This window comes from Salarias fasciatus, chromosome 20 (assembly GCF_902148845.1).
Source record: "Salarias fasciatus chromosome 20, fSalaFa1.1, whole genome shotgun sequence".
NCBI classification, from domain to species: Eukaryota; Metazoa; Chordata; class Actinopteri; order Blenniiformes; family Blenniidae; genus Salarias; species Salarias fasciatus.
The window spans coordinates 13,604,953-13,632,006 of NC_043764.1; the positions used below are offsets into that span (position 1 = coordinate 13,604,953).

At 40.1% G+C, this 27,054-nt stretch overlaps 1 long non-coding RNA gene across 1 annotated transcript in view; it reads left to right on the forward strand.

Annotated features, from left to right (window-relative positions):
* Positions 1–27,054, forward strand: part of LOC115407504 (uncharacterized) — a 74,530-nt gene that overhangs the window by 21,989 nt on the left and 25,487 nt on the right. Inside the window, exons 3-4 of the long non-coding RNA XR_003933635.1 lie at positions 9,592–9,676; positions 24,254–24,387. This is a non-coding gene — a long non-coding RNA (uncharacterized LOC115407504). The remainder of the gene's footprint in view (positions 1–9,591; positions 9,677–24,253; positions 24,388–27,054) is intronic.

The window sequence follows — 27,054 nt, forward strand, 5'->3', positions numbered from 1 at the left end:
TCAGTTGATTTGAACAGGAACATCCCTCATCGTAAATAATAGTTCAACCTGTTTTTAAACGAGTTTGATCTTTTGGCATATAAATTGTCTGTTATTTTTTTTGTTTGTTTTTTTTTACCTTGGAGTTAAGTTGCAAGGCCAGTTTTCTGAACTGGAACATATTTCTTTGCATCTGTCATGTCTTGTGACTCATCAAGCACAATATATTAGAAGTTAATATAAATTAATGAGATGTGAATTAATCTTCCACATACGTGAGATTTAAGCGTCTGGGTTGTGTTTTATTACAGTTATTTTGTACATAAAAGGTCAAAAAGGAAGCAGGTCTCATAATGATCGGAATGCTGATATTTTCGAACAGTTTAATACTCAGTTATTTAACACACAGTTTAGTCAAAAACTCATTCCCCCTGCAGGGTTTTCAAAGAAAGAGCTTTTATTGTAAATGGCAGGTAAAATACTGCTTTTGAGGCATGTCTGAGAATGAGCATTCCACACATACTGTATGCTTGGCTTCAGAAGAGACAGAAGACGCACAAAAATATGTAGCTGACATTTGCGTCAATGAAAGGAAGAAAAAAACAACAGCTTGTTCTGTACCTACTGCTTAATACCATACAGGAGAATAACACACAGGTTGTACTGGTTCCTAATCGAAAATGCATAACATTGATGAAAGTCACGAGGCTGACACTTTCTGTGATTGTATTTTCAAATTCTGGGTCTTTCCATGGTGTACAGTCTTATGGTCTCAAAGTTTTAACTTCTATCAAGGTAAAATTATTCAGTTTTGTTTTTGAGACCAAAAATGTCTTGTTTTTGCTTCAGTGTTCTGGTGGTGTGGAGACGAGGTAAAGCAGCTTGTAAGCAGAATTGAACTGTTTTGAATCTTCCTAACAAAATGCCCTCTATCCCAGCACATTTTTATGGGAGGACATGTATTTAATTCTCTGTACGTTTTTCTATATTTCTCTTGTTTCATAAGTTTCTGTTGCAGCATATAGATTGCCTCCGAAAAGCTGCTTTGATCGAAATATTTTAGCTATGAAAATGACAGAGATTAAACTGAACAATTTGCCCAAAGAATCCGCCTAAAGTGAAATCCGTTCTTTTGTGTAAAGAAAAACCCTTTTATTGTCTGATCAGGTTGTTCAGGTTCTGTGTATTAGATTTAAAGCCTGGAGCTCACTCACTGAGCGTGGTTTCAATGCATCAAACATCACTCCATGAACGAGTGAGCGCTGACTGATTTGAATGATTTGTTTTTAAACAGATGGCTGGTTTATTGTTTTAGGTAATTTACATGGTGGAAAGGCTTTGAAATCTGACTTTGGTAGTTCATTAACCTGCCACATAACGACAGTCAAAAATGACAAGTCCGGCGTAAAGCTGCAGCGCGCGGTTAATAAAAAATGTTTTAGATGTCACGGTGCTTTATAGAAGAGTGTCATGACTGCTAGCTGCTGTTCAGCGTTCAGACCGAAGGCACTTAGCGCGCCAGGTGTTTTGCTCGAGATTTTTCCACAAGACAAATGGAAAAGTGCCATATCCTTTAAACATCCCATTAATATGTCGTATAAGACTCACCACAACCGGGCACCAAAAGCTCAATTTTATTACAGTTTCTTGTCTTTGTCAGGCATAGCTTCCAGTTTACGTTTTCAGGTAATTATAGCGTTGAGCACACAAGAGTGGCACAAATTAGCACTTTGGGGGAAGAATCAGTTGGCTGGATGCCCATCATTGCCTGCATGGCCTGGACATGATAAACACACAAGCTCAAATGCCTGTAAAAGGCATCCGAAGTGCGCATCAACATTTTAATAGAGTTTCTCTTGAAAACCAGGACAGTTCTGTTGCGCCTCGCCTTCGAAATTTATGCAGTAAACCAAGCAAGTATTGAGCATTAAGGGTTAAAGGTAAGGTCTCAGCCAGGCGTAATGTGAGAAGCAGAAATGTTATCCTCAATGAGGTCAAAACACAGATAATATTAGAAGATGTTCTGACCTAAACTTTTTTGGGTCAAGTGTATTTTCAAGTGCTGCAACAGTTTTTTTTTCCCCTTCCATTATTCGCTGCTTTTAAATAAGTACCCTGTTTTTTTTGTTTGTTTTTTTTTAGCAGCAGATGATGAAGCGAGAGGACAGTGTCTGAAAAGCAGAGTCAGGGCCGAGTCTTTGCCTGTGCATGCGCTGAATGTGTGAGGAATAATGCGTGAGGTCTGATGTGGTCTGCAGAGCTTTTCTATCACGGACGCGATGAAAGGGAGCTTGTGGCTGTACTGTACACTCTACGCAATTCTTCCTTACTACATGTGGAATTTCCTCCCCGGATGATTGAAGTATCAGCATATTGCTGCCATATTCCCTCCCACCGGATCCCAGAGTTTTAATAATTTGCAGAATGAAGAGGGCAGATGAGAGGCCATCAAAGTCACTTATATTTGTTTAATCTGAGGAGCGACGCCATTCACAACATTTTCCCCAAACATGGGAGAGCAGTGTGTAGTTCTGACTCTGTCGCACTGTTGAGAGACAGGGGAAGCTGTATCAGACAGTCGGTGTAATCCGCGTTGTTTGCACACAATAATCAATATGTGCCAAGAAATTCTATATGTACTATGTTTACAGTATGATCATGTGCAGGAAAAATAACAATAAGTAATCTCATGTCATTTAGCTGTTCTATGCAAAGTTAATGTAATCCTCTAATGTTTAGTATAACGCATCAATCATGCAAAAATCTATTGTTGCATTAGCCTTGAAAGAACAATAATAATAAAAATGCTATAATGGTTTTAGCTTCCTTTCCATAAATCATGCTCGGAAGCTGGGGAGGGGGCATCTTAACTTGCCATTTCAGCTCATCTGAGCAGCTGAAGGGATGCTGAATACTGATAGGATATTGAACAATAACCAGAGCCGCAGTTGGTCACTTTCAACCTGAAGTGGTTTGAAATACTGCGCAACACAGTCAGTGGCAGCTTCTTACTGAAGTTGACCCAACACCTCCTACAATGACATAAAGCAGTTTTCTGTTCGATAGCCACTCAACAAGGGACTGTAAATCAACAGTAAATGCATAAAAACAGTTCGCAGCGGAGGATTTATTGTGCCACGCTGCCAATCCTTTTAAACAAATATTAAAATAAGACCCAAATCAGGAAGGACGTCTTTTCACAGGTCACGCTCACTTCAGCTTTGAGGTGAGTCACACTTGCTCAGAGGATATTTGGAATTTACATTGATGATAACAATAGATGAACAATGGACTCCTCACTCTCAGGACGGCCGTGCTCTAAGTGTGCATCTGTGGTGTACTAACTAAAGAAAAACACAGTGAAACAGGGCATGATTGGAGCACAATGTTATTTCCAGTGGGCAAAAAACACATTAAGATACATATATGGATGTGAAGTGCAACAGTTAAGCAAATACCCCTGCTCAATAATGTATCATTACACAAACAGTCATGTAGCAAAACACACACACACACACACACACACACACACACACACACACACACACAAGCGCGTACATATAGAGAGAATTGCTGAAGAGCACGGCTTTTAGATTTGATAAGTGGAAGTGCATTTCTACCATGTGGTTTCAACCTGGGACCTTTACAAGTGCTTGTCAGGGTAGTGCTCAGAGTGCTGCCTGAAGAGGCTTTTCGATTTCACAGAGAATACACTCTTCTCAGGAAGTGGGTGGAGAAGATAATTCTCCAAAAGAGGAATGGAGAAAAGAAAAAAAAAAAAAGAAAGCTGGAGAATTAATAAACCTTTTTAGTTGGCATAATCATTCATTTTGAACTTAAACTGAACAGAGCAACAAAACAAATCATTTTTGGGGAAAGAATACATGTATTTTAATGCCCTCAAGCAAAACTAATTAAAGACGACACCTCATTTACATAAATAAGCATTATAATTTGCATGCATGCACAAGGGAATAGAGACAGAAAAGAAAGCAATATTTTGCAGTCTGCTAATTTCATTTTATTCAGGATTTAAGCTTAATAAAGATTCATTTTGGAGGGGAAAGGAATATAATCAAAGGGGAAATTTGAACTATCTCCAAAGATGCAGCAGCCTTCTATTCAAAGGGCTCCTTCCGAGTCACCAGATGACTCCTAATCTGGAGTGGCACTTCCTGGCCCCGTTCCAACACCAACTCCTTGAAAGGTAAAAAAATTTTAGAGCCCAATTTATTAGTATGCAGTTCTGGCTTCGGGTAGAGAATTAATGGCGGTGACTGATAATGACTGTAATCGTGGCACAAATGGGGTGTTGAAATAGCAAACAACGGGCACAAGGCATGTAATGGGGATTTTATTAATTACCCGAGGTCCCTAGCATGAGCAGTCTCCAGGATTTACTGTGACCATGCCAGCCGTTGGAGACGGGGTCGGCCAGTCTAATCTGACAATGAAAGGGTCACTGTGAGGACCGGCGTGGCCAAAAAGGACTGATGTGACATCGAGCTGCAGGTGCCCTGAAACAACTCCATTGTAAAAGTTAACAGCGTCAAAAAAGATAACAGGGGTTGTTTTCTTTTTTGTGTCATTGTAAAACCCCTAAGAACACAGTCATTTTACAACTAAAGCGGATAGAAATAGCAATTGCTACATAAATGAGGAAAAAACAACAATATGGCAGATCCAGATGGATTGTCCTCTGTTCTCAGTGCTCAGAATAACTTATACTGTAAAGCCGCTCACCTACAAGCTCTCTCTCTTCCTCTGTTGACTGTTGGAAAAAAGAAATCAACATATGGTAGCGGTGTCAGGTAGGATAGCACATTCACACATCAGCTCATCAACAAGAGAGGATTGATTAAAAGTCCTTTTTATTACTCACCGCATCCTTAATGGACGCTAGACTTTCAAAATGGAAGAAACAATTAGAGTTTTACTGCTTTGTGGGCACTACTGATTTATATAAATCACTGCACGGGTGTAAATTTTCCAATAAAAGACTGTACCACTCCTAGCATACATAATCAACACGTCCGTTCTTGGTACACACTCTAGTCTCGCACAATCTCTGTAAATTGGTAGGACTCAACAGTCACGTCAAATTGAGCTCACTCAATCAATGCATTGGGTGTACTTAATGGAATTTCTGAACTGTTTCTGTATGCTTTACATCCACAAATCATACTCGGTGCTGCCGGTCCAAAAAGATATATCAAAGAGGGAAAAAAACACGGTAATAACCTCTTGTATTTCAATGATGAATTAAACTGAAACCCGAGTTTCCCCATGTTTTTTTTAACATGAACTGCGGAGTGATTTCTTGTGCCCTGACATTACATTTGGCTGATTAACTCTTCACATTAATCTTAAAAACTTTCACAAGTTTCCTCTTTACTTATAATGACCAATATCCAAGTGCGAGTCTGGCGGAGTGATATCTGTCACAGTCAGATGAAGCAGGTGAAGTCGTGGCGTACGTGTCGTCGGATTAAAACGCCTCTCCCTGTTACGCAGTAAAAAACTCAAAATAGAATGTAAAAATTGGCTGGGTGCATAGATGCCATTAAAATGACACTCCACCCAAATTCTATCTTTGGAGCACCCGAGGAAACCACCCTCTTTAGGTTCGCAAGACGTTGTAAAAAGAATGCAAGCAATGGTAAAGCTATTATTAATGGTGCTCTCAATAAAAATAATAATTAAAAAAAATGATGAGAAGTTTCCACTGAAGACATTTGGGTTTTTTTTTTTCTCCCAACAGCCAGAAAACAGAAAAAAAAAATGCTTCCAATCTCTTAGTTTTCTCAGTACAGTGTTAATGTGTAGGACGGCTGAACGTCAGTACTTTACATCATGATCAAGAAAATTAAAAGAACTAATCATGCAATATTCATTGATCCTTATGGTCACTGTGCATACGTGCGTTTTGAACGCAAGGTGTAAAAAAGAAAAAGCAAGACAGAACTTATGTGAAATTTATATTTTCAGTCAAAAAACAGAATAGTTTTAACGGTTAGTTGAAAGATATTTTCAAATAAATACGAATCTATGTAAATCCACAAGGGAATAAAAAGCTGTAATTCAGTGTTTATTAGTTACCATGAGATGTATATGTAATGAGAAGTAAGTATAAAAGACAAAATACAAGTTGGTTTCTTTCACTATTCCAGTATGCACTGTATTCTAAATTGGTAAATAAAGCCAGCAAATCTAACAGAAAAGCACATTTCCCCTAATTCGTAATATAACCCTGACAGTAAGTAAAGCAGACTAAATAAGTTTTCTTATTTTATCACACAGTTAAACCCACAAGCTGAAACTTCAGTCAGTGAAGCAGGATTGTTCTTTAAAGCAGGCTGTTTTTCTGTCAACAACGACTAAAGGAAATAAAGATCCCACCCATTTATAGGAAGCTTAATGATGAACTTGCATGCCTGCTTGCTGGAGTCACATTGCGTGACAAAGGTGTGTGTATATTTTACAGTATATTTATCTCATACTTGTGCCTCAGGGCAACTGATGGAAACATAACCTGAGAAAATCTCACCATTCAGGTTCAGTTTTCTCTTTTCATCGTGCACTTACTTTACCTTAAGAGCAGTTTTTCAAAATGCTGGGGGGAAAAAAAAAACCTCAAGTGTTCCTTTTTTTTCCCCCCCTAAACGACTCATAAATAATTTTTACAACTTGGGCATCTCTTTGCATAGCGAATGAAATAATTTGAGATAATAAATTCTATTTTGCAGACACCCATAAACGCCACAGACAGCGGGAGGCTGTGTATCAAACATTAACACTTTATTCACACTTACAACGTTTAATTTGCAACAAAACAGAGCACAGTTTAACATGGATAAAACAACTTCCCACACTCGTGATCAGGTTTCCCAGTGAGACGCGTGGTTTTAATGAAACAATGCATCTTTTTATAAATGTTAATGAAACCTCAGCCGATGGGATCAAACACAAAAAAGTCACTGAACAGTTAACACATTTCAGCTGGTGTGATTGCTGTTTTATCACCAAAATCAAAATATGCACTTTTTCATAACCTTCCCTCATTCACATGTTCTGACAAGGTTTTCACAAGTGGCTCGGCCCTAGCTTGTGTTTATAGTATTACCAGCTGCTTTAATGCTCCTTGATGTTCGGCTGAACATTGTTTTCAAGGGGATTTCAGGAATATTTTACATGATAAAAGAAACGATGAGACTTTCAGGGAACAAAATCCCTCACAAAGCGACAGCTTTTCTTTCAGTCATGGTTTGTCTTTCACCTTGTGTTAATTCAAAGGGAGTGTGTTTTGATGCTTATTCATCCCCTGTTGCAGCCGGTGTTATGCCATTGCCTGCTCATATCCCAGAATGACCCATCAGTGTGATGGAAAATATTAGTTTTAGGCAAATACTCCATGTACTTGTGAAATACCCATCTATAGAGAAACTTTTGTTAGTGTGTTTATCTCAAGTACCAGCTCGATGGGTGTGTACATTTTTTCTTTTTTTCCTTTTCTCCAATTATGAGGTCATGTGTGAAAAAATGTACTGAAAAACAGTCATGCCATAACATATCAAAACCTGTTTTTATGTAATGATGAAGATATTTGAGGTGGGGAAAAAAGAAAAGAGAGAGAGAGAGAGACTTCAGTTCCATCTGAAATGAGCGTTTCTTTCTGGTTTTGTTTGTTTTCGCTCCTCCTCTTGTCCTGCCTCTGAGGAGAGAGGGAGAGACTTTGAAACTAAAGTTGGCAACATTCCTTGGCAGTGACACATACAGAAGTATCACCTTATTGCTCTCTTTTGGAACACATGAAGAAGAACGGAAAAAAAAAAAAAAAAACTAAACGAAAAAACAACCAGTCACACAAAGGGCTGAACCTGATGTTCAAGTTCTCATCTGAAAAGAAAAAAACAGACTCTTTATCTCCAGAGAAATGACTTGCCGTGCTTCCCATTGTTGTGGAAGAACCTTCACTGAAATCCTTATTATAGAATAACTATTGATTGTGTTCATGTTGTGTGTCATTGTGTTTGTACTCCACCCAGGTCAAAACACACCCCGTAATGTAAACTCACCGGTCCTGCTTTGTACCCACACACACACACACACGCTCACACGCACACACACACACACACACACACACACACACACCACACACAGACACACACAAAGTGGGTGACTCTACCAAACCCCCCAAACTCAGACATGTGGTGAATATTAGCAGGAGCCACCAGAGCGGGCTGGAGATAGCAGTCCTGTGGGTGTAGAGGAGCGGATCCCTCTGAGCTCCAGAGGTGCCTCAGACAGGCGTGTTGCCTCACCTGGTCGTGTGTTTACCTCAGATGGTGGGATTAGGAGGCAGCCGTGTGGAAGATATGACTCTAATCCATCGTGCCTTCGCTTGGCACTCAGACGCCCGTCCTCCACAACACTTCCGCTCTCCTGAAGTTCGAGCAACGCCCTGAAGGAATGCGAGAAATACCAACAGCGTTTAGAGGCTCCTCGGCCTGATAGGACAGTATTTTGACAGCCACACTGGGTGCAGTTGGGGATGCTCCTGTAGCATTTCAGTGGACATCATCAGTCTGTTCAATGATTCAGTTTCAGTTGTTTGAAAAGTTGATAACTTTAAGGAGAACATAAAACTAAGCGTGGTAAAGCAGCAGTTTAAGCTTCATAATCCACCGGGAGTATAATTAGATATTATTTCATATATACAGTGAATCACATTTTTTTTAAATAACCTTTTCTTTCTATGACAATATGTTGTTGTGACAGGTTCTAGACTTTTTTTTTTTGCCTTTTTTTAACCGGAGTTCATGTGCCCGATTTCACAGCCACATCGCTGCCTCCATCACCAGTGGTACCAAGCAAAACTCTTATTTATCCAATGTGCTGATAATTAAGCTGTTCTCATTAGTGACATAATTGGAAATGTAATTAGCAATAGTAATAATTATTGCATTTAATACCTTTTCTCTTTAGTTATCAGGCTCATTCAAACTGGTAATTAGCAGCCACGAGAATTTCATACTTTTGTCCTAATTCATTCTGACCACCAATTACTTCTGTAGTGATCCATAAATCATCACCATATTTACCGTTTTTCCCTGTAAACATACAAACACTGCACTCATTCACTCTTTAGAGAAGAGAAGTGTCTACGAAGCACCAGTTTAACCAGTCTTAAGAGCTTTATGATATGAGTGACAGACATCCTAACTCCACCTTTTATTTTGCATTAACCAGCTGCAGAAACTGTTTTGGGATTCTTCGTTTCCCCCTTGGCGGACTTTAATCTCTTACATCAGTTTAAAGGTAAAATTGTTTTGCATATGGACCAAAGTTGATTTTAATGCCGACAGTGGTAGAAGAAACTAATTTGTATGTCAGAGGTTTGTTTGTCACTCAAGCTAAATTCAGTGAGATTCATCGCTCCATCGCTGCCCTGGTTTGCCTTGACTTGAGCAACTGTGCGGCCGGCTTTGCTCGTGTGCATTTCTGTTTGGTGACGTGCTGCAGTTGATGGCACCCCTGGTGCGATCTGGTCTGGTGCTTTCAATCTGTCTTTTCACAGAAACTACATTTGAGCTGTTTAATGTTTATCTACAGAAATCAGATGGCAGCAGAGTGAACATCAGCCAAAGGCGATAATTCCCAGAAGGATCAGCTTCAACACAACTTTGTCCCCAGGAAGGTGAGACTTTCATTTTCTGATATTTTGAAGGCAAATGTGAATGTATTTGGTGGCTTATACTGACTTCCAAACCGGAACTGGATTTCCTTTCTTCAGAGAAATCAACTCAGATTCATATTTTTTAAAGAAAAGACCAATCAACTTTCCCCCCAAAACACAGACTGTGTCGTGCGGCGGGTGGTATTGATGTCTCTGCTCCATGTTTAAGTTGCACCTCTGTTTCTTGGAGCAACTTAATTGTCTCAAACATGCACGCAAGCAGCACGCACGAGTCATGATACCCCAAGGCATAGATTAATTAAGCTATGAAAACCCATGAGCAGCGAGCATTCAGCAGGTGCCTGTTTGCCTTGGTATGGGACTTGTTTTTGGCAGTGGTGCAGTGGCTCATTATAAATCTATAATTAAGTTACAATTTTATTTGCTTTTTTTTAAACGTACTGTCATCTGGGATCACCCTGGCTTAAGCTCTGATTTTGTTAAGTGCACTCTTGGCTATATCGCTGCTGTGTCCCTATTCTTCCGCAGGAATTGAGGAATTTGTGAATGAGGAGTGATAGCTTCTGTGTCGCTCACTGGCTGCGGTCCTGAGCCTCCTACAGGTGTCCGTGTTTTCAACCTGTTATTGAGACGTATCTCCCGATTCTTAAAATCTCCTGATTCGCTCCTAATCCAAAACAAGCTGATTTGCTCGCCCACCTTCCTCCACCTCTCTCGTGTCCCCGGCACAAAGACAAACAGCGTCCCCCCCGCTGGCGGACGGGATGGTCCTCAGGACCCCCGCGGCTCGGCTCATCCCGTGCCGGGGTGTGTTGGCAGCGCCGAGTGAATGCGATGAAGCGGCTCTCTCGGGCCAACATCTGTTATTTGGTGTCACCTGCCAGCAAAGAGGGAGGGTGAGATCCACAGCAGGGACCCGAAGGAGGGATGAGCAGGGCTGTGGGAGAGAATCCCCTCCCGTCTGCAGCGTGGACGGGCTGAATGAGAGTCGCCGGCACGGCGCCGCTGATTGCCAAGAGCTCGCTGGAGCTAACAATGTGGCCTGTGGAGGGGCACACTAAGCAGGAAATTGGGGTTAACAACATTGTTACATATTAAACAGAGCTTGGCTGTGTGCATAGGATAGGGAACGGACAAATTCTGAGAGTCAAGCGTGTTATTCCGAAGTCTGAGAACAATCACAGTGTTTGGAGTTCTTTCCAGATTAGCTGTTTAAAAAGGATAAAAGTGCAACACACTTGACCGTATTTGTACAGGAGCAGTTTAGCAATGGAGGATTTTTAAGATTTTGTTTTGTTTTTTATATCAGAGATGCTTTCTTTTTTGTTCAACCTCAACAAAATTACATCATGTTCACTTCTTTTAAATTCACATTTTATCAACAATATGTAAGGTATTGACAGTGATGCATGAGGTCATTTTATTAGTTTTATTTTAAGATTAATTTTGAAAAAGCCAAAAAGATGAAAGCAAACTGCTCAATGCTACATAGGTGGGAAATAATTTTACAATTAATTCTGTTAATAGCCAGTTGATCATTGGGAAAAGAAAGAGCATTTTAGAGAGGCTGAGCTGTAGGAAAACATAAATTCATCAAATGATTAAGGAAAGATGAACAGATCAGGGGGCCCAGGGGAAAAGCCTGCCGGTCAATATTAGATGCTCACCGTCTTTCAAACTTGTGATATGGCTTTGATCTATTGTGGATGCCTTTTGCAAATTATTGCATCATGTATTATTTACATTTTACACATTGTGCCAGCCTTTTTGGAGGCAGGGTTGTATACAGTAACCTGCAAGTCTTAAAATTAAATGTAAATAAAAAGGTTGTAAATTAGCGCTCATATTTTTAGTATCATTACCTCCAAGTGGTCCCTGCAGAACACTTAAGTTTTTTTGTTTCCTTTAATTTTTATTTATTTATTTATTTTTTTATTTAAAAGCAATATACTTCTGGATTTAATAATACATCTCCAAACTCTCTTCAAGTGAAATGACTAGTCAGCAATTGCTACTGTTATGAGTGTTTTCACAGGGGGTAATTGTATATTACGGCACAGGTCTAGGCTCTGGTTTTCACAGCTCAATTCTTACAAGTGAATCTCGCTGCTTTCCTTCACTCTTTCCCCCACTGTGCCGTGCCCAGGGGACAGACGCCTTCTACGTGTTGTAATAAGGGTAGCTGATATAATGAAGGTCATTGTAATCAGAGCTAATGTGCCAAGGAGTCAAGACACTGTAGCTTTATTTGCCAGCAAGGCCCGGCATTTGGTACCCATGGGGATCGGGCTGATAGTGTTATCTTTGCTAACCTGACTCTAATACAGGCCTTGCTCCGCTGTTTGTGTCAGTGTCTGAGCTGAACTTTTCCCAGTGATCCATTCCATGTGCGGATGGGCATGAACTGGGCTCGACTCGACTCCATCTTGGTTAAATCCCATCCCAAGGTGTTTGGCTTCTGTCGGTTCGCGCGCTGTATCGAGAGCGCGGCGCTCGCTCTCTCTGACTGGCGGACTTGGAAGACAGACCGGGCTCAGTCAGGCTTCAGAGGAACGCACTTGACATAGAAACATTACATTGGCATCTGCTAAGGACTGGCTCGTAGGAGATGACCTCTAAATCTAATCCTGTCCCTCAGGATATGCAAATGTCCTCAGCTCAAATTTGATTTGTTTTTTGTCTGTCCAGGACACAGCAGTTTGTTTACAACTGTTATCCATCCCAGTGTAAAAATACCCTCGCTCAACCAGAAGGGTGAGATGCGGTGGTCTTGTATGAATCTGCATCAAACTGATGTTTTGGGTAAATCAGTGTGATCAGATGGATTATATAGGAGTGCATGTGTGTGAAACTCAAACACCTACTTAAAAGTTTACTGTACATATTAGGTTGTTGCTCAGGTTATTCCTAAAATTGTTAAATGCAGTGGTTTTCAAAAGGTGGGTTAAATAACGGTAAAATGATTAATTTTATAGAAATGTGTGTTTTTAAAAGAGAGACTGTTGTCAGTGTAATCACGATAAGTATTTGTTGAAAATTTAAAAAAATGCAATACCAGATGCTACAGCTTATAAAGCCTTACCAGATTTTTCAAACTGGGATGGATCCAAATGGTTGTGAACATCAGTCTCTTCTGATGTGAGACAGTTAAAGGAAGTCCAGTTCATCTGAGGGGGAATGTGGTTCAAGCTCTGTGGGGATTCATCCGTTCAGACTTTGACTGTGATATAACCACAGGATTCTCTTGCAAAGTTGAAATTTGTGTTCGCTAAACTGTAGCAGAGAGATTTCAGTCCTATCTTGTCTAAAAGCTGATTTTATCACGAGCTTCTAAGTCTGAGGAGAATCAAAACCAATGGAGTAGAATAGAACTGGTTTATTTATCCTGGAGGGAAATTCCTTTCAGCATTGCTTCACACAGAACAGAACACACACATTTCTCACTTTTCTTTATTTTGCCGTTTAAATATGACACTTTCTGTACTAACAATCAAAGGCCCTTTTTTTTCATCTGTTCACCTCCGAGAAAAAAAAAAAGAAAAAAAAAAAGAGGCTATCCGTTTCTAACCCCATGCAAGTCCCCTGATCCCATCATTCAAACTTCCAAGCCTCTCTTTGTGGCTTCCTGGAGGACCACGGTGAAATGATCTCTTTTGTTTCGCATCATTAGTTCCATCTGTTGTGCGAGCAGGCCTGTCTGTTCCGGAGCATGGCAACGTGATGCTCGCCAGGGGCGATTGGAGACGCTACCGTCCCGGCGGCTCGTGGCTCAACCCCCGCTGCCACCATTGCCTCGTCCGTGATCCCCATGACACGATCACACTCGCTTGACTGTTTTCATTTATTTATTCAGACATTTGTGGGGAGGAAACACATTCTCGCAACTGCTTCATATGCAAGAAATAGTGTTAATTTAGTTTTTTTTTTTTTTTGTTTGTTTTGTTTTGAAGGGAAGATTTCAGAAGTGAGTCGTTACAGTTGATCATACACAGCGACACTGACTGATTCTCTGTGGTTGAAGAGTTTAGATGTGACAGTGGAGCAATAGATACAGTGCTCATAAACTACAGTGTCTAATTTCTGCAGAGTCATTATAGGCAATTAACCACAAATCACCCGACGTGTCATTTCTTCATGTCCAGTTCGTGTCAAAACCGGGCTGTAATAGGTCAGATTTGTGTGCTTATTTTGTCGCAGTCGGGAGTAAATGATGCACCAAACAGATGTAGCATTTTCTCACAACAAGGAAATATTTTATTCATGATTTACATGAATGATAAATCTTCAGAAAGTCTTAGCGCTGATGGGCATACACAATTTAACATCTGTCTTCCTTGGAATAATTAATCGCATAGCAGAACACTTGGGACTCAGTGTTGGATTTTTCCTCTCACTTTACTTGGTCTAATTACTTCTTTAAAAGCAAAGCATTCTTTAAGGAAGACTAGAATGATAAACACACCAGCCATACAGTCTGCAAAAGAGCAGCTTCTGGAAAGGAAAATGTAATGGACCGCTTTGTAGTCCTATCCCTATGAAACCATGCAGACCTCACCATACCTAAGACGGGAAAATGTGACTATACATTCTAATTATAATTCGTAATTCCCAAATGAATATTTCCATAATGTCTCCCAAGTGAATTGCTCTTATCGCCGTGGTGCGAATGTACGGCGCAAGGGCATCTGTGTGCATGTCAATGCGGAGATCGCCAGATAATTTTCATTGAAGATGGAGCCATCAAAGGTCATAGCCATCCAAATGACCTAACCTTGCAATGTAACACCTGGGTGTAAAAGTGGACTCATCCTATCTACTGGGATGGGTGTAATGTACCTCTAATGTATAAAGTGCGGAAATAAAATAAGAGTTATAGGTTGGTGGAAGAGGTTCAGTGTGGGCTGGAGAATACTGTAACTCTATAGGGTGAAATAGCTGTGTTGGTATCACCCGAGGTGACAGACTATTGCCAAAGTGCTGTATTTGTTGGAACCATTATGAAATAAAGTCTGTGAAAAAGGCCAATATTCAGTTTGAATTGATTCCTGGAAAACTCCTGAAGTGAATATGCTTTCATTTTGATAGTATTACTATGGACAAAATGTGTTGTGTCAGTTTCACCTCTCCATTACTTTGCTCCATTAAGGCAAAACCAAGTGATTTTATTTTTGCCCAGTCTATTTTCTGTGATAAAATGAAAATCTGAAAGCTTTATTAAGTCTGAGTGACACCTAAAGCTGAGAGCCCACAGGAAAATAAGTCATGTGGGATCTAGTTTCAGTTCATTTTTGCTCAATTCCCATCTCCTGATCAAATACTGCACTTTCCAGTCTGGCTTAATGGGAGTGTCAAGTTCACACAGGGCCTCTCTCTTCCACTGACTCCATTACCTGATAACAGCACTGGTTTTGGCACTTATTTGCACAGTGTAGTAAACGCTTTCCTTACGTTGTGCACATTTGTGGCAGGTTGTAATTGAAGCTGTATTGAGACCATTTTATTAATTTTCCCCCAGTCTTCCCCTCCGTATATTTCCAAGTTACCGTGGGCAATAACCCATCTCATTTTCTCCCCTTTGCACAGGCTGCTTGTACTGCTCTTTTTCTTTATAGCCGAGCTTTTGAACGCTGCTCTTCTTTAAGCCAAACAAACATGACCACTGATGTCTTGGGTTCAGGGCCTTTCAAACAACCTTTCAATAAAACAAGCTCAGCTGTGAGACATACAGGATCTCTCATGCTGGGCAGCCCTGCTGAAAATACCCTCCCTCCTGTTTCAAAGCCATCAGCTTTTGGTTCCCCCAGGAGAGCCAGCATTATCCTGCAGGGTTTATTTAAACTTGTTGAGAAGGTCTTTTTTCATACAGTGGGTTATGTGACATTTAGAGAGAACCTCACCACGTATGAAACAGATTTTTTTTTTTAAGTCATCGATCCAAATTTGAAGACCGTAGGTGCCAATTTCCTGTAAAAGGTAAACGGCAGCAGGTTTTTGATATGGGTTGGGTGACACTGGGCGTGCCGCACCTGCAGCTCATCTGCCTCTGGCATAAGCATAGGATGCCGGATGCTGAGATGCCTGGGAAAACCTGCTGCGTTCGCTAGACTTTGAGCACGTTGTGAGTGACAGCATCCTGAAAGGTGAAGGGGAGGAGCGAAAATGGAAAATGAGGACAAGTGACGAAAGAATTTTTCCACACTGCGTTCTTCTTCTATTGATCTTTTACTGCCTTTTTCACATCTCTCAAGAACAGAAGACATGCCACTTAGATAAATGTCACTTAGCCATCTCTGGTTTCAGTGTCACCTCACTGACATGTGGAATTTTTTTCTTTAATCATTCATTTCTTTAGGTTTTTTTTTTTTTTTTAAACTCATGTCCAGTTCTTGCAGTCAGTGTTTGTGTAAAAGACTTCTAAATCTCCAAACTGGTCAGTATCGGCGTGGTACTTTTTCACTCTATCCCAGGAAGACAACTGTGCTCTGGCTGAGACATTATTGAACCATTAAAACGCCACCCCTCCCACTCTCAGCCACTTTCAGTTCTGTATAAAGGCATTGGGATTACTTGCAGGGAGTGGGGGTTGCAAAAAGACTGCAGGAAAGGCTACTTATTCTCTTAATGATGTCTTGTCCTTTTAAAAGTCGTCATCTTCATTCACAAATGGAGGACGACGGCGGAGGCGCACCTCGGGGACTGAGGTCATCTCAACCTCCTTGTCCCGGCACAGGAAGTTACTTTCTATGAAATGAGGCTCGACGCTTTGTGTTAAAAATTGAATTTGTTGACATGGGATGGGCGGAGGGGGAGTGTGATGCCACATACCACATAGTAATTATCGTGGGGATGGATTAGATGGCAGGTATTTATGATTAGTTCGCTGTCCAATAATAGCTGTGGCAAGAGGAAAACTGTAATCACAGTTTTTGTTTTTTACATCGCTGTGTTACATGCTAGAGTTGAATCTTGAACTTCATTACTTTGTTACTCTGATTCAATGTCTTGCACCAAACAAATGTACTTAATGTGTTATAATTCCTCTGCAGACATTTAAATATTTGACATTTAATACCATAGATATTGATTCTGTAAACCTTCACAGTTAAATACAAATATAATGCAGCTCTATGTCTAACAAGCTTTACGAATTGCATCTTTTCTGTCGTTCTGTCTTTTCTGTATCTTTGGATTTGTTCGTCTGATTTCCAGCACATTATATAATAAACACTTGAATATGAGCAATCATGATCAATATTTAGCAGCTGAAAATGTAGAATTTATAGAGATGACCAACCAGTTTTTTCTTAGCAGGGTACCACATTTATATTAAGTGAAAGATACGTTTGAATTTTGCTTTTAAAACATGTATCAATTAATTTCAATTATATATGATGTGCATTCCTCTGAGGTAGGAAAATAACATGAAAAGATAAAACATGCCATTTCCAGATTGATTCTCACGATTTGAGATTAGATTTGGCACAGTGGTGACTACTGCCACTGCAGATTTAAACCGTATCGCATTTTTCTTTTTCAATCCGAGAACCTTTGGACTGCCTACAAGCACACATCAAGCAGATTGAGGTGTAGTCAGTGATATACATGACATGCGTCTCTGAGGACCCTCTGATTTGTATAATATCCTTCAGACAAGGTCATACCCGTGCCTACATCTTTGAAGATAGAGGAAAGAGAACATGTTTCCCCTTCTTAGTGCCTGTGGAATAGAACAAACGTGAGATCACGGTGTCGAGGGGCTTCCACTCTTCAAAGTTGATATGAATCAGACATGAAACGATTTAGATAAAGTGATAGTTATCTTGATTCCTGGCGCCGTCCCTTGAATAGACAGCGTAACGCACGGGGAAGCTGAATGGCGGCGTTTTAGTGTGAAATCCCGGGGAAACGTATCCATCTGGCGCATGAATAATTTAGATGGCTCAAGTTGGTTCCTGTTGCTGTTGTGTTTGCGCTCAGCTTTCCCTCGCAGCTCAGCACCCCCACCACCACCATCCCTCCTTGACATCACTCCTGAGGCTTGTTTGTGATGCTTAAAGGGAAGTTGGGCCACATGAGGGATCGTGGGGAGGAGAGACTCACTTTCCCTCTCTGCTGTGCTCACTCTCTCCTTTTTTCTCTCGCTTGCTTTCTGTGCGAGACTGACACCAGCCTCAGATAAACAGTTTAATTCTTGGTGACATACTCCCATCACACAGTTTTTGCTCTCTGTGTATGAGAAATAAAATATGGATAGCGAAAAACTATGTATTCGCTCTGATTTTTTTGCATGTACGACACAAATTGCACTCGTTTGAAACTTTCAGGTTTCAGTTATTGACATGGTTCTTGCAGTAATTTGAATAAGTAAATAAATAAGTGGCTTAACAAAGATTTTTTTTTGACATAACAGATAACATGAAGCATCTAGCACTTTCCAGAAATGCATCAGAATTGGAGTAAAACAGCAGTTAACCCTGCACATGAGCAAACATACAGGAATTACACATACAGCAGACTTAAATCTCGTACTGCTGGTTGCACAATGTACCAAATGTGCATGAGTGTTGGCAAAAAAAAAAAAAAAAAGCCAAAACACTTGTTCAGCCTGAAAATGTTTGCAAAGAGATAAGACACAAACATGCAAATCACTAATATGCCAGGCCAGCTAAACTAATCCAGTCCCTGTCTTTAAAGGAGCCAGTGAGAATGAGGGGGGTGGCATTGAGGGATAGGAGGAGGGAACGAGAGAGAGAGGGAGGGAGAGAAAGAGAGAGAGAGAGAGAGAGAGAGAGAGAGAGAGAGAGATGTGACAGGCCCTTGGAATCTCAACCTCTCTCTCCTGGCGCCCGCACTAATCAACCCCTGTAATTTATGCAGAAAATATGATTTATATTTAATTTCACTACACTTGCATTGTTAATTTGAGATGTAATTAACGCGTCGCCACGGCAACTAATTTCTCAATGCCGTAAATTATCACCGCCTTTTCATCAAAATTCAGTTACTTTGGCTCCTGTGTGCAGTGTTGTGATGCAATTAGGTTACCAGGGCAACCCCAAAGTGTTAATTTTCTTTTGTTATATTGCAACGAGGCAGAAGTTTTTATGCCACCAGTTTTATTCACTTTTTTTGGGGGGGAGGAACAAAGAACTTGGGATTTTTTTCTTTTTCCTCAATTGAATCCCCCCAATCCACAAAAAAAAAAGAAGAAAAAAAAGATGGGTGGTGGGGCATCAGTGTTAAATGGTGCCTGCAGTGCGTACTGCTGGTGAACAGCAGACACAATGCTGCATGCTGCTCCCTACACTTGTTATACTGTCATGAAGTGAGCTGAGTGATTGCCCAGAATTCTTTGCTATTGCAAGTATGAATGTTTGAAAGTTGTCCTTTGGGAAAGGGCATGTTTGTCAAAGGGAATCTATATAAATGAGAAATGTGTTTATTGTTCAAGTTTAAGAGAGCTCGATCTCTCTCTCCTCAGCAGTCCTCTTTTTCTGCCTTTCACTTTCTGTCTCATACATACAAACATGCGCGCACACGTACACATAACCGCATATTTTCACTCTTTTTATTCCCCCAACAGTGACTGTGAAATGACTCAATATTTTAATCAACTGTATCTAATTTGCACTCTAGCAGAAGATAGGGCCACATGTGTGCTGTTGTTGCCTTGGCTGGCAATGAGTATGCCCACCGGATGGCTCTGAGCCGCCCTGGATTGCCACGCTTGGCAGTCTCTGCGGCCCACTCGGCGCGTCCGTCTCCAATCCGTCCCCCCTTTGCTCGCCTTCAGTGGAAATATCAGGTCATTGGCTGCTAAGCTGTGGTTAACTGCAAAGGTAATTAAATTTGTAAGCAGGCTTTTTGAATCTTTTTAGCTTCTTCAGTAATACCGGCAGGGATTACAGCGATTTTGAAGCACAGCTCTATTTTGACGCCCCGGCAGAAAGAGGACAAGTCCCAGTGACCAGACCGGGTTCACCGCAGTCAGAGCCTTGACCGGAGCTGTCAGTGTCGTGATGTCTTCTTCACTGAGGCCAAGCAGGGAGGAATGTCAGAAAATTGCTTGTGGCAGTGCATGGACATGTTACTCTGCATCTTTTTTTAAACCATAAAAAAAAGTCTGTTTATTGTATCGTTAAATATCAATTCTTCTTTTGGTTAAGGTGCAAACTGATAGGTATGCACCTGTGTTTTCAAATTTCATTTGTTGATATGCAACAAAGAAGCCAAGTATCCATAGATGTGTGTTTTGAGTACAGTTTGGGGTTTTTGATGCTTGGGGTTTGCATGTTCTACTAATACCTTGGCTTTTGAAAAACCTGCTTGAGGTTCATTTGTGACTCTGAATCAATTTCCTGCAGGTCTAGATGTGAGACCGTCTGGTTGTCTGTATTTGCATTGCTATGGACTGTTGATCCAGGACCAAGATGCACACTAATTTTTTTTTGCCCATAGTCAGTTGGGGTCAGTTCCAGACCCCCACAACATAAAATGGATAAGTCTATGCTGGATTATTGATGGACGTCTCATGTCGGGACGACCCACCACCTCATGCTGACATACTTTTTTTTTTATTTTAGTATTTTTAAAGAAAGTTTTAAAACCCGTTCAATTAAAAAGAGAACCTTCATGATTAATTTTTCCTTTGATCGTTGGTCAATTATAATACATGTAGAAAATTATTGTAATATTTTCACATCCCCTTCTCTTCCTGTAAAATAGCATCAATGTCTGATAACTCATTGTGCTCTCGAAAATGTTTATTAATTCTACATTAAATTGAAATGCAAATGCCAGGCACATTAGGCAGAGTTCACTGCTAAAAACATCATTCAAAATGTGAACATGCCTCTTCAGTTTATTTGGGAGGCAGCTTTATTTATGTAGCGCATTTCAGCAACACTGCGGTTCAGAGTGCTTTTCATGAACAACCATGGACAGTTGGTAAGAGCACTGAGAAACGTGAATTTCAAAAAGAAAGAAATGCTTTAAAATAAAATAATTTACAGCCTTTGGATTTTAAATGAAAGTGGGGCCAGGATTGAGCCTTGAGGAACTCCACATGTAATTTTGTCCCCCCTTGTAATTACCAGTTGACGCAAAGTAGCCCCTTCCCTTTAGATAAGAAATAAATCAGGTTAGTTCAGGACCAGAGATATACCCACCCAGTGGTCCAGTCTTTCCAGCAGTCTCATCATCATCAACAGTGTCAATAGCAGCATCACGATCACACCCTCTGTGCTGTGGGGTGACGAAGTTGACTGAAAGGCATCAGAGGAGCTATTACAAGTCAGAAATGAAATATAATTGAGATATTGCATATTTTAAGCTGCTTTAGACTGAAATGAGGCTCTCTCTGAGATACTGCAATCCATACATTTGAAAGCAAAATGAAAGTTTTTGTGATTTACTTGTCAAATCTCTTGTAATTCTTCTATTTTTCTGATATTTCTTTTGATTTTCAGCCTCTCAATCATGACACCAATGTGCTGCATTTGCCATGCAGCAGAATTTGGGAGGAGGAATAATTTTTCATATTTTGATATCATCCCCACTGGCTTTAAACATCAGTTTGACATTATTTGCAGAGACAGCATATTATGAGCGAGTTTCAGTGGATGCTCTTTGTAGTTGGAGACAGTTTGAAGAGCCCTGGCAGAGACTCTCTTTAAGAAATATGTTTCCCGCAAGGCAGTGACTCGTTTGATTTGAAAAAAGATATCTTTCTGATGTGACTTTGCCTATTTTAAAACATCACCCAGTGCCATAGATGTAATATTGGCTCCTGTGTAGATTACATGGCAGCTGTTTGAAACCTCCAGTGCTTTGATCGCTCCATGTCTGATGATTTAGCTATAGATTAACTCCACCTCAGACTTTAAAACACGCTTTGTGCTTGCCTCAGTCATCATAAATATTGCAAATATAAGGTCTTAGAATTAAATATAAAAATGTTTGAGCTCTCTGTTATCTTTCAAAATACTGATGTTTAACATCCTGCGCGTTACAAATCAACAGTTTTCTTGCGTGTGACATTGAATGCAGAGCAGTATCATGACTTGAATAGCTTTTTTTTTTTCAGACACAAAGCAGCTGACAAAGTCATTTGTCTACGGATGACAAACTTTCTTTAAATAACAATTAGAAGCCACGATGAGGCTAATCAAAAGCACTGTAATAGGAAGTCCAACCTGTCTGGTATGTCTGGCAAATCTTTCTTGATTAGAACATCATAGTCAAAATATTCTCTCCATTGTCCTGGTGGATGCGAAGAGCGAGTGTGAGGAAAGGTCATCAAGGAAGTTTTTATGTAACTGGCTCTGTAAAAACACTAAGTTGATTAGACTTGTTTATTTATTCAGGTCCAAAAGAGTATTTGCTTTTGTCGCATTTATTCCCATTTTGCCAGCACAAGGGGCCCTGGAAGACGAGTTACCAAGGAACACAAAATTTTAATTAGTGTATTTTAATCATTCAGGCTTTTCAAGCTAATCCACAGACCCCTGAGAATTCCCAAGATGCAGCTCTGTGCTGCTTTACCATTTATTGTTGAGTCTATTATAATTACTGTTAGCAGGTGGGGGCAGGGAGACGTTTATTATGTTTTTCCATCTTTATTATAATTACTAGAAAAAATGAAAGGATGCTGTTTCATTAAGTTTAGAGATGATGCCATTTTCCCCCTGTTTTCCCCTCAATCTCCTTCCTGCCTTTGTTTCATGAAGCTATTGTGATGGCTTTCATTCCGGGGCTTTCATACATTGCACAGCTTTATGAGAAAAAAACAACAAAAAGAAACAGATCTTTTATTAAGAACAGAAGAGAGGGAAGATGGTCTTAAAGAACTTAATTTCTGAGACAGTCTCTTTTTTTTTTTTTTTTCCAAATGCAAGCAGTGCTCTGAGAATGAAGTTGACACATCCTCTGAAACACAAATATTTAATAGACTTGGACTGGGATCAGAACAGAAATGCAGAAAGTAGAATATGTTTGCCTCTCTTTCACACTTGTCAGTAATGAAAGATAAGAGGACTGCAGTAAATCTTTAAGCCCCATGCTTTTGGTGCTCTGCAGGGATTTTAGCATCTTCCAGAAATATTTTATGTTTGTTTGTTTGTTTAAGTACTATTTTGCCGCTCCCTCTTCCTCTCCAGTGCCAAATGCGCGGCGGTTGTGTATCTGAACCAATCAAGCTGCTGAAGTGCTGAATCAAATAAATGAGAGTTTTCTCAATGAGAGTCCTTAGTAGAAAAATCAGCAGACAACCAAGTTTTAGCTGAATAGTTCTTCCTTTTAAACAAAGAGGGGCATCACTGAAATGCGAACACGTCTTTTGTGCCGTGTGAGGATCGTATCAGCCATTCTATGGACGCCGTTTGGATGGACTAGTTGATCAGAGCTTGTAGTATGGTTATGTTGGAGTCAACTGCATCCCATAAAACTTAACGCTCGCCATCATTTCAATGTCTGTCAAGGGCACCGTTTTGGCAATGGGTCTCATCAATTTTCTTAAGTGAACAAATCTGAAGCTGTCGGTTGGCAAGAAAACAGCGCATTGAAGAAGCCTTTTTTAGCATGAAATAGTTTTAGTGTGAGCTGAGAGAAGATGCTGCAAGTCTTGGAAAATGACCTTCATTGTGCTAAAAACAAAACAAAGCAAAAAAAAAAAACCCAACAACAAGCAGAATAAGTTAAGTTATTCTTATTGTCAGAGGAATGAACCTTGACAAATCATGAAACAAGAGGCATTACTCCGCCGGGTGAACAGACACATTGGAAAGATGAACACTGCAGCTTACTTTGACAAGGCCTGGTTCACTGTTTACACGTGCACTGTTGCATTTTATGGTTGAGCGCTTCTATTTGATCTGATGAGATTAAAAGAAAAAGATTCACACCCTTTCCTTCAGCTTCTGTGAAATAACAGATGAACGTGGATTAAAAAAAAAGTACCTACTACTAAGAATGAAAATGTTCTGATCTTCAAAAAAAAAAAATCTGTTTTACAGGACTACTAATTAATTACACAGATTCGTTTATCACAGTGACATTCTAGCTCTCAGGTTTCGCGTAGCTAATTCTGTACTTGGTTTTATTATGTTGTTGTTGTTTGGGGGTTTTTTCCATATAAAAGCGAGGGTTATTGTTAGTTAGCTGTGATGTGGCCCACATGCTTCATCACAATGTGCTGCACAAATGCTGAAAGACGCAGATGTGGCTCCTCAGTGGAGGATGCATTTAGAGGCCTGAAAAACACATTTTTATTAATTACTGAAGCTTTACGTTAATGGACGTGATTTATTAGTAGCAACTGAAGGGTGGCAGATGAATGATAGAAACAGAGTTCATCCCCATCAAAGATGAACTGATGAGATTATTGTCTGTACGCCAGCCTTAAAGTTTCCTTGAATTTAGGATATATGCTCACTTTCATGTGTAAAGATTGAACTGTCCTGTCAAACCTATTCAGGTGTGATTTGTTCGTAGTGATAGGAAATGGTATTACATGCACTTCCGGTGTGTCTACTAGCTGGTTTCAAACAGCGTTTCCCTGTCTTCCTTGTGTTTTCACAGTGAATCGCTCTGACCCATACGAGCCGCAGTTTGACAAAGTTTCTATAAAATATGATGTAATCCAGTCCACTGGGTGCAGCGGCTCCATTAAACCTCGGAAATGCGGCGTTCATTAGTACCGATGCTACAACAAGGTAAGAAGACGTTTTCAGCCAAGGAGCTAATCCTGCTTTCCGTTGACCTCTTCGACTATCACAGCAGCCTGAGAATGAGACTGAAAACTTTGCCAAGCATTATGGGCGAGCGTGGAGCCGTCATCCTTTAGCTGATGTGACTTATTTTAAAAAGTGTCCTCTTTGAGTGTAATTACCGTACTGTGAAATCCGCCCATTCCGCTGCCAAGCTAATCTGTTAGTCTGAGGGTTTCGTACTTTTCCAAGTTATTGTTTTGACCTCTGGTCCCGTCACCTTTCCCTCCCGGACTCGAAACTGCTTCAGCTCCCAGAAATTCTTTAAGCCTCGCTGTGTATTTAGCACCACATCATCGCTCTATTCTGGGATGTTTTTGAGGGCAGAAAGAGGAGGAGAGGGAGCAACCATCTCAAGTGGATATTTTTCATGTTTTCATGAAAAATTCCACATGTTCTCATGAGGTGGCTTTCACTGGAAAAAAAAAGAGAGAATTATTTCAAGACAGGTCCTTGGGAAAAATAATTAATAGACCTTTGAAGTGTGAAAGGGCATCCTAATGCAATTATAGAGTCTTTGTGAAGTGTCAGGATTTTGGAATTATAAAATCACTCTGGATTGGCAGCAGCAATTACGGTGGGTGAAAGAGACATTCTCTCATAGCTTTGTTGATCCAGCACAAACTGTCCCGTCCGTCTCGGGCTTCCCCCCGTTGTTCCATGCTGGGCTTTGTAGATTTGAAAGAATTTAAGTCGATGATGATGAAGGATAATAAGTGAGTACTTAGCCTCTCATTATGTAAAGGCAAACAGCTTCTGTTTGAGGCACACACCTGTACCTGCTTTGTACTTTTTGTCATTAGCATCTTTCACTCTCTTTGAAATCATGAAAGATTCTCAGTTTATTTTTTTTTTTTAATCGATCGATCAACACTAGAGTAGTACAAGAAGTTGACGTAAGTTGACATTTATTCTAAACTATGCAACAATTCATATAGTTTCTCTTGTTCAGTACATTTCTGTATTTGACAAGAAACAACTGGTTGGATAATAATTGTTTTTATAAAAGTAATTATAATTCTGAGAAACTCACAGCAAGAAATGCTGGAAGTCTGAGGAATGTTCGTCCTTTTACAGGTTGAATCAAACTGTATCAGAGGTCATGATGGAGTTTGACGTGGTTCGTGTGCAGGTTTAAGGAGACATTGCAGCATATTATCATCAAAGCACAGAATAAAGGCAGCGTCTGTACCGTGGTACAGTAAGAGGACTGTCTGTATTGGACCTCTCAGTAGCATGGCCTTGATAAGCTTTGTGGAATAATAATGAGTGCATCTGTTCTCCACATACACACACACACACACACACACACACACACACACACACACACACACACGCACGCACACACAGACACACAGAGCCAGGTGATGTTTGGGTTTTATGTATAATAGTAGGGCAAGTGATTCCATTTGCATCCATGATAGGTCTCTCGGGGTTATTCAGGACAGAAACCTGCATCCTGGCCGTTTCCTTTTTCTTCCTGTTTTTTTTGGGGAGGATAAAGTTGATGTCTGTTTCAGTGTGATGCAATACAGACACTCTTCCCACAGTCTGATCCGCCGGTCCACGTGCTCAGTCTGAGTGCGGCGGGCTAAACAGGCCTGATAAAAGTGGCATTAAACCATCAGACTTCTCCCCTCACACAGCACCCACATCCACATCGTACAAATTACTGCTCAATTTGGCTGCAATCATGCTCTTAACATGGAGCTGGTTTGGAGAGGAGCTTTTCTAATTATGGGCAATCTGTAAAAGATTGTTGTTGTGATTACAGCGCAGACATATGCCCCAGTGCAGAGCACATACAAACTCACCATCAGGCTGAAAGCCTGGAAAAAGACCTCCGTTATCGCCCAACTTTTAAAGGCTTAATGTTGATGCATAAACAGCACTGGGTCACAATTCCTCTTTAATCACATGAGTCGAAACTCAACAATTAACTTTTTTGTATGCTAAATTTAGCAGGTGTTATTCGTGTACGCGTTCAGTTTTTTTCTCCTTTTTCTTTGCTGTGAAAACTGCACATGAAATAATGTGATTTTTAAGCTAAAAGCTCAACACAGCACCAAACGCTTTGAGAACGTCATTACTTTATGATCAGTCAATCAGTCATACTTAATTATGTGGCACTTTTCATGCAGATTAGTACCAATCCAAGGGCTTTAAGGAAGATTGATAAAGTGTAACAGGACATCTGACCTTTAGGAAACAGAAAATAGAAAAAGACTGGAATGGATTACAATTTAAAGAAGGCATTGAAAAGGAAAACTAAGAGTGATGATTAAATTCGAGAGAAAGAGGAGTGGATTAAGGAGACAATTAAGCACTATAAAATTCAAAACAACATTAAAGCTGAAGCAATAAATCCAGATGAAAAAGTTTAAAACACATTAGGATAAAATATTAACACTGCACAACAAAGAAAAGGCAAATCTGATATTGAAAGCCAGATAAAACTGAAATTAAGAAATATGTATATAAAATAAAGTAGCATAAAAATAGAGTAGTTCAGAAGAAAAGACAAGAAAATACCCCAAAAATGACAATATTGGAAGAAAAAAATAAGTAAATGAATATAATTAAATAAACAAAGGAACTTTTCACTAATAAAAT